This window comes from Leptonychotes weddellii, chromosome 14 (assembly GCF_054177405.1).
Source record: "Leptonychotes weddellii isolate Sample4059 chromosome 14, ASM5417740v2, whole genome shotgun sequence".
NCBI lineage: Eukaryota > Metazoa > Chordata > Mammalia > Carnivora > Phocidae > Leptonychotes > Leptonychotes weddellii.
In genome coordinates, this window is record NC_138382.1 from 19,954,372 (window position 1) to 19,961,720 (window position 7,349).

General features: G+C 34.2%; 1 long non-coding RNA gene across 1 annotated transcript in view; it reads right to left on the reverse strand.

The window, feature by feature from the left end:
* Positions 1-6,604: 6,604 nt before the first annotated feature.
* The window catches only part of LOC145716927 (uncharacterized), a 69,952-nt gene continuing 69,207 nt past the window's right edge, over positions 6,605-7,349 (reverse strand). The window contains exon 3 of the long non-coding RNA XR_014139867.1: positions 6,605-7,111. This is a non-coding gene — a long non-coding RNA (uncharacterized LOC145716927). The remainder of the gene's footprint in view (positions 7,112-7,349) is intronic.

The following is a 7,349-nucleotide window of genomic DNA, read 5'->3' on the forward strand; positions in this document are numbered from 1 at the left end:
GTGTGGGCCAATTTACACAGTAGATTTCGTGGAGACTGCGGCCAAGTGCTTCATAAAGGGCTGCCTTCTCTGGGATCAGGGAAACCACAACAGACACATTGCTAATGCAATCTAATTATCTGCTTGAATATTTTTCCAGATGTATCCAATGTCTAAAAATACTGCAATAAAAAAGGTATTATTTGGCTCCCTTGACTGAAACAGTGGCATAAAGAACCTGTTTGTCTAGAGGGAAAGTTATGACATTGTACCTCTCTGACTGCATTTAAATCAGTCAAACAAAACAGTAGCCACAGGGTGGGCCATGCTCTCTGTTTGAGTGAGCCTTCCAAACTGAGACCTTCGTATAAGAGATCATTTCTTTGTATAAAGGGGTGACCCTCTCACTTATAAGTTAATTCCTCTCATTTGTGGCTTCCTAATTTGATTGAGGTTGGTTAGTGTAATTCATGACAAAAAGAATCCATGCTTTTTCCACTAAGCTCACGGTACGCCTCACACAACGGGACAGCAGACCATTTCCTTCCTGTCAGGGGAAAAAAATCTTTTGACTAATAAGTTGAGATTTTTACCCTGTCCCCATAGAAAAACTGGCTGTTCTGAAGGTCTTAATGTTTCCCTTTTGTTTTCCTTCAGCAGGATTTATTTTTGTATAGCAAGCCCCATACTTCAGCCTAGTTTCCTTTGTGTCCTTTGGATCTCAGCTAGTCCAGCAGATACATGATGTTATGCCAGGTTATTGTTCAAGTTGTTGGCAACAATGCTCATTCCTAACACATCCAACTGCCTAGGAGAATACAAGCGCATTCAGTAGGAATTTGTTGAACTAAATTGAGAGGTCAGTTTTACCAACCTGTGTTTTTACACACGCCTTTAACAAAGACTTTAGAAGGAACTATAAAATTCCAAATAAATAACTAAGGCTAGGCAAAACATACACACGCACACATGCACACACACATACACACACAATCACGTTTTCCCAAGAAACTGAAAAACTTTATGAAAAATCTGTATCTTTGTCTTTCTTTTTTTCAATCCTCCTTCAAGCACCAAGGGTGGGAGAGGGATGCGTTCTGTATTAAACCTTTCAAGATGTAATAAATCAGAGGCAAGATGTTACCTTCACTATTTTAATTTGTCTCAGTCACTACCACAAAACACTGTGCCAGCTTCTCTGATTTCCATACTGCACCACTAGAGTGAGAGAGATGCCCAACATGGAGATAACTTTAAACAGTTATATACCGAAGTTGTGGCAGAAACTAACAAAAAAAGGAAGCGGCGTGCCAAGGACTGCTGTGAGCTAATGATGAGGAAGGGAGTCCCCCCAGGCCGGGTCATTCCATCTTTCTTAACTGAGCTCTTCTTGCAAGGAGCGTTCTTACTGATTGATTTGACTCTATTGTTTCTTGTGAAATCTTGAAACCGTATTTTCATTCACTCCATTGTTGGTTTGTGTTTTTTTTTCCCCTCAGCTGGGATATGGTTTCAAAATCTGTTCATGTTCCCTGAAAGATATCCGTAGGGAGTGAGGTCACCTGGGTTTTCCAATTAGAAAAAAATAAACAGTTAATTCCTCTGGCAATCCTTTTTTATTAGATGACCTCCCCTCCCAGCAATGTATGATTATCCTATTTCCATGTATCATCAAGATATTCTCAGGGAAGTGGGGGCAGACAAGACAGCAATGAGATGCTAGTCACTTTGGCAAATAGAGAATATTTTATTTAAAAATTCATTGTGTTTGGTATCATCAGAAAGAATGCCTCGTGATCAAAATAATTAGTGCTAAGTTATGAATAACCTCATAATCATCTCAGGCTATTTGCATTTTAAGGAAGCATGTAAATTAATCCCAAATAATATTTAACTTGTTTATTTCAGGCAATGTGATAAAATTGAAAAAATCAAAAACTTGGGGAAAACAAGATTTGATATCTGGATCTCAGCTCACAAGCCAGCCTGCCCAGCTTACAGCTTTGCTCTTGATGTAAGTGTTCTGAGTTTTCACATATGATTCTCCCTCTAAAGCTCTAGAGAGAATGCACTCTTTTAAGGAAGCTGGTTCCCTTCACTAACTTCCTTTGTCTGACAGTATTGTTAGTACATAGGGTAATTGTAAGCCCAAGAGTTACTGTAGCACAAAATAAAGTGGAGCTCTGAGATCTAAATTTGAGTTTTAGAAAATGCTGTCCATAACTTTCATAATTGTTTTGGACAAATAAAGCCAAAATACATTTTTTTTAAACTTGTCAAAGAGCAGGTTAAGAAATGAGCCACTTTGAACTGAATTGCTAGGAATTAGACTTTCATGGCTCCTAAAGTTGGCTACTTTGGTTTTGGAAGTTTTGGTTTTGGTTTTCATGGTTTTGAAGATCACAGCATGACATAAAGCAGTGTTTCTCAAAGTGTAGTCCATAAATCATTTGTGTCCTCTGGCGGTTTTTTAGCAGAGTTTAGAACATTCAGAGGAAAAAGAAATTAAAACAAACTTTGTTCCCAGGTATTTAACAAATTTAAAATGTAAGATTAAATTCTCATTGAGGTCTCCGATGTTCTTAAGTCATTAACATCTTAAAGGTAGCCACTCATTGAAAGGACTCTGATGATCAGACATCAGCTTCCAGTCAGTTAATTGGATGCAATGCATTTAGGTTAACTTATTTTCAGATTATTTGCATGTTACTTGTTTGTATTTGTTTACTTTTGCCTTTTTAAAAATTATTATTGAGGTCTATTATTAGATTTCTAATTTTATTAAAGAAGCAATTATGTACACAAGTAGTTTATGCAAACATAAAATGGTTATAAAGGTAGAGACAGAAATACACCACCACCATAATCATTTTTGGTGACCAGTTTCAGAGTGAATGTAGAATGGGATTGCATATATGCTGAAACAAGGGGAAAGCAGCTAGAAGCAGCCAGATATAAAAAGTGAAAATAGGAAATCCAAAAATAAACAATGGAAAATTTTATTTAAGAAGGCTAGCAATCATTTTGACCCTGGTGTGTAGTGTGTGTAGTAAATTGCCTTTCATAAAACTTGGTTAAATAGTGGCATGAAGCCATCAAACTTTGCATGTAAGTACTACATACCTCTCTGATTTAAAAAATGATATTTTTCTATAGAAATATTTCCCAGTTTTAAATTGCTGGATTTTATCACTGAAGGAAAGGGAGATATCAAAACTACAGAGGCATAATTCAGAAGTTACATTTCATGTAGCAAAAACAGGTATAGGTGCAAGTCATACTTTTTCAACATAACTGTAAAACTAGCTACAAAGCTAATAACAAATAATGAGCTCAAAGTGAAAGCATAGTAAGAATTGGCAAGACTTCCCTATCATATGAAAATTGCATATCATGGAACATTAATGGCATGTAATGTGTGTGGTCTGGGAGATATTTTGCTTTCAGTTGGCGGTGTGTGTGTAAGGTATGAATCAGGTCTTGGCTAATACGTGATATGTGCACAGAGGAGAAGTGTTTGGTGATTTTTATTTTGTTCCGTTAACCATTCAAGATTTGTGGTGGAGAACATTAGTAATGTTGTTGTTTTTCTGAAGCATGATGTGCATTAGGAAAAGAGTATTGGTACTGTTCCTAACAAGGCATCATGCATGTGCACCACAAGGAACAGGATTGCTACACGATACAAAGTGTGACAAAACTGCCAATGTGCATGCATTGCTATTAAGAGTGAATGGCTGGTGATCAACAATATGCCTCCTGATCTTGGTACTGTGTTGAAGGAAATACAGAAATTTGTGGATATAATCAGATGGCAATATATGTCTTGTTAGCATAGTCTGGGAAATGAGATTTTTCTTTTCCATGCTGAAGTATGCTAGCTCCCAAGAGGAAATTTCCATAACTTTTAAAATGATGAACTATAACACACACAGAGGAAAAGGTACAAAACACATAAATGTACAATATAATGAATCATTAGAAATCTTTTTAACTACCACTTAAATAAAGAAATAGAATCTTGTCAACACTGAGGAAGTACCCTTCTCAATCACATTTCGTTCATTCTCTTAGATATGTATAATGATTTCTCCTTTGATACTCTCTGTATTTCTGTTACTCTTGTATGTAGCCATAAATAAAATGGCTAATATTGACTGGTTTTAAACTTTATATAAAGGCATAGTTTAAAAGAATTTCTTTCAATAATATGTTTGTAAGATTCAGTTAGGTTGTTGTACAAAGCTCTAGTTGGTTCACTTCAATTATGGCACAAAATTCCAGTATATTAACAAGCATGAGTTATTTATCTATCCTAACATCCTTACTTCCTGATGGATATTACAGTTGTTTTCAGCTGTGACAAAAATTGTTGCCGTGAACTTTTATTTACAGGTTTCCTTACACACATGTGGATGTACTTCTCTAGGTATATACCCAGGAATGGAATTGTTTGCTATTATTTGGTCACAGAATATTGTTTTGTTTTGTCACAGATATGTATGGGAAGAGACAGTATTAAAGTGGTTGAAACAATTTTCACTCACGTTAGCTCTGTATGAGAGTTTCTTGTTCATTTTTTCACCAGCACTTGGTATGGTGAGACTTTTAAATTTGCCCAAGCTCATGGATGTATAGAAAGACATCATTATAGTTTTAATTTGCACTTGAAGGAGAGAATTATTTAGAGGAATCTTTGACATAATAAATGAAATTTTAAAATATCTTCATAAAATTAGTAATACCAGTAAATTTTTCAGAAAAAGCAGTGATCACACTTACTCCAAAGAACCTTTAAATGGTCTATCAATGGTCAACATTTGATAAACACTGGCATGGTATAAAGTGCCAGTGACTAAGAGCTAATGACAAAGATTCTAGGACTGCCTTGGCATTGCAGCTTTGACAATCTGGAAGAATTATTAATACTTCTGAGTTTCTGTTCCTTCATCTGGAAACTATATCTCATACAGCTGCATTGATTTGCTCATACTGTTTTGTCTAAATGAGATAATATGAAAACATATCTTAAAAACCATTCTGCTGCCAGTTATGATGGGGTAGCTGGTATCAGACTCAGTGAAAAACTTTGGAAGTTAGGTACAATGCAGTAACAAAAATGAAAACAAAACAAAAAAAAGGGGGTTTTGAAGGTACTAGAGAACAACCAAAATAATGAGGACATTAGTGGCTAAGATTCTAGATGAATTTACATTTTGCAATTTCCCTTCAAGGCATTTTCTGACCATTAATCAGTATTTGAACAGGGAATGGTGCTGAGAAAATAAATATAAAGCAATAACTAAGCTAAGCAGAGATTATCACAGCTTCAGGATTGTCTAAAGAGGAGGGGTTTTAATAAACACCTCAGAACCCTGAACCCTGAACACCTACTCTCCAGGAGTAATAGCAAGACAGAAGTAGACTAGTCTTTACTGAATCAAGGTGATATATCCATATTCTATATGCCTGACAGATGAAACCTAAATCCTCTTTGGAGGAGATAACATCATTCAGCAGCACTAGCTTAATTCATATACATCATTTAGCATTTACTCAGAAATTACCAGTCATGCCAAGAAACATAACCAAAGCTGCAAAAATCAAGAGAAAATAGAAACAAATCCATAAGTGATCCAGCATTAGAACTCGCAGACATGAACTTGAAGATTATTGTGACAAGTTAAAAAAATGGAATGGGGCAGGGTAGAAAATTTCATAGCAAATTAAGAAACTATACAAATAACAAAATAGAAATGTTTATAATTAATGCATTTAACAGCTGATTAGACAATTAATAAACTAGAAGATAGCTTAGTAGAATATGTCTAGATTCAAGCAATGAGAGAGAGAAGAAAAGATAGTTTAAAAAACCATAGGAGATATATGGGACACAGTGAAAAGATTGAATTTATGTGTAATTGGAGTCCAGAAGAAGTGAGATAGAATGGGATAGAAGCTTTTTTTAAAAATATCATGGCCTGGAATTATCCATAATTGTTGAAAGGCCCATTGATTCAAAAATATCTATAAATCAAAACCAGGGCAAAATCAAAGAACATCACACCTAGACATATCATAGTAAATCTGCTGAAAGCCAAAGACAAAGAGCTAATCCTAAAAGTATCCATAGGATAAAAAGAAATGTTACCTTCAAAGGAACATTAAAGCAATGGCTGAATTTTCAATAGTATGATTTTTTTCTTAAAAGTTTTTAAGAATTCTCCAAAGGATCTCTCTAGGCATAAAATATTCTTTGCAGGAAAGTTTTAAAGTTTTATTTGATTCATTATAGATATAAGAAAATTACATTTTCTCTTCCTTCTGTTAATTTGGATAGTTAATTTTTAAAAAGGAATTTATTTCTTCTAAATTTTAAAATTATTAGCATAATATTTTTAAATCATATGCTCTTTTTGTTTTTTGAAGTGTACTTTCGAAGAATATCTTCTTTTATTTTCATGCTACTGGTAATTTGTGATTTATTTCTGTTTTTTTTTTCTTTTTCTATTGCTTTTCCTAAGGGTTTATCAATTTTATTAATACTTTTAAAGAATAAACCTTGGGCTTTGTTTATTTTTCTTTACCGCATTCTGTTTTTTATTTTATTGATCACATCTCAAATATTTTATTTCTTCTACTTCTTTGATTTTATATTGCTGTTTATTTAGATGGTTGCTTACATCTTTGATTTTCAGGCTTTTTTCTTTTCTAATATAGTAATTTTGACCTATAAATTTCCCTCTAAAATTACTTTAACTCATTTTATAATGCCAGCATAATTTTAACACCAGAGGACGATCTAAGAATTTTCCTATGTGTCATAATGGCCAACTTCTCTCATTAAAATAAATGCATTTTTTTCCAAAGGAAATATTAGTAAAATCTACCCAGAAATATAAAAAAGAGTAATATATTATATCCAAGTAGGCTTTCTTCCAGTAATACAAAATTGATTTAACAATAGAAAAATTGGGGCACCTGGGTGGCTCAGTCGTTCAGCGTCTGCCTTCGGCTCAGGTCATGATCCCAGGGTCCTGGGATCGAGCCCCATATCAGACTCCCTGCTCAGGGGGAGTCTGCTTCTCCCTCTCCCACTCCCCCTGCTTGTGTTCCCTCTGTCGTGCTGTCTCTGTCAAATAAATAAATAAATAAAATCTTTAAAAAAATAGAAAAATAAATCAACATTATTCACCACACAAAAATAAACTTTTTTAAAAAGTACAATATGATCATCATAAAACATTTTTTTAAAAAAGCATTTAGTTAGATTCCACAACCTTCAGGATAAAAACCTTTGGTATCATTAACCTGAACAAAAATGTCTACCAAAAAATCTACAATAAAAATATATTTAATGGTGCAATAAC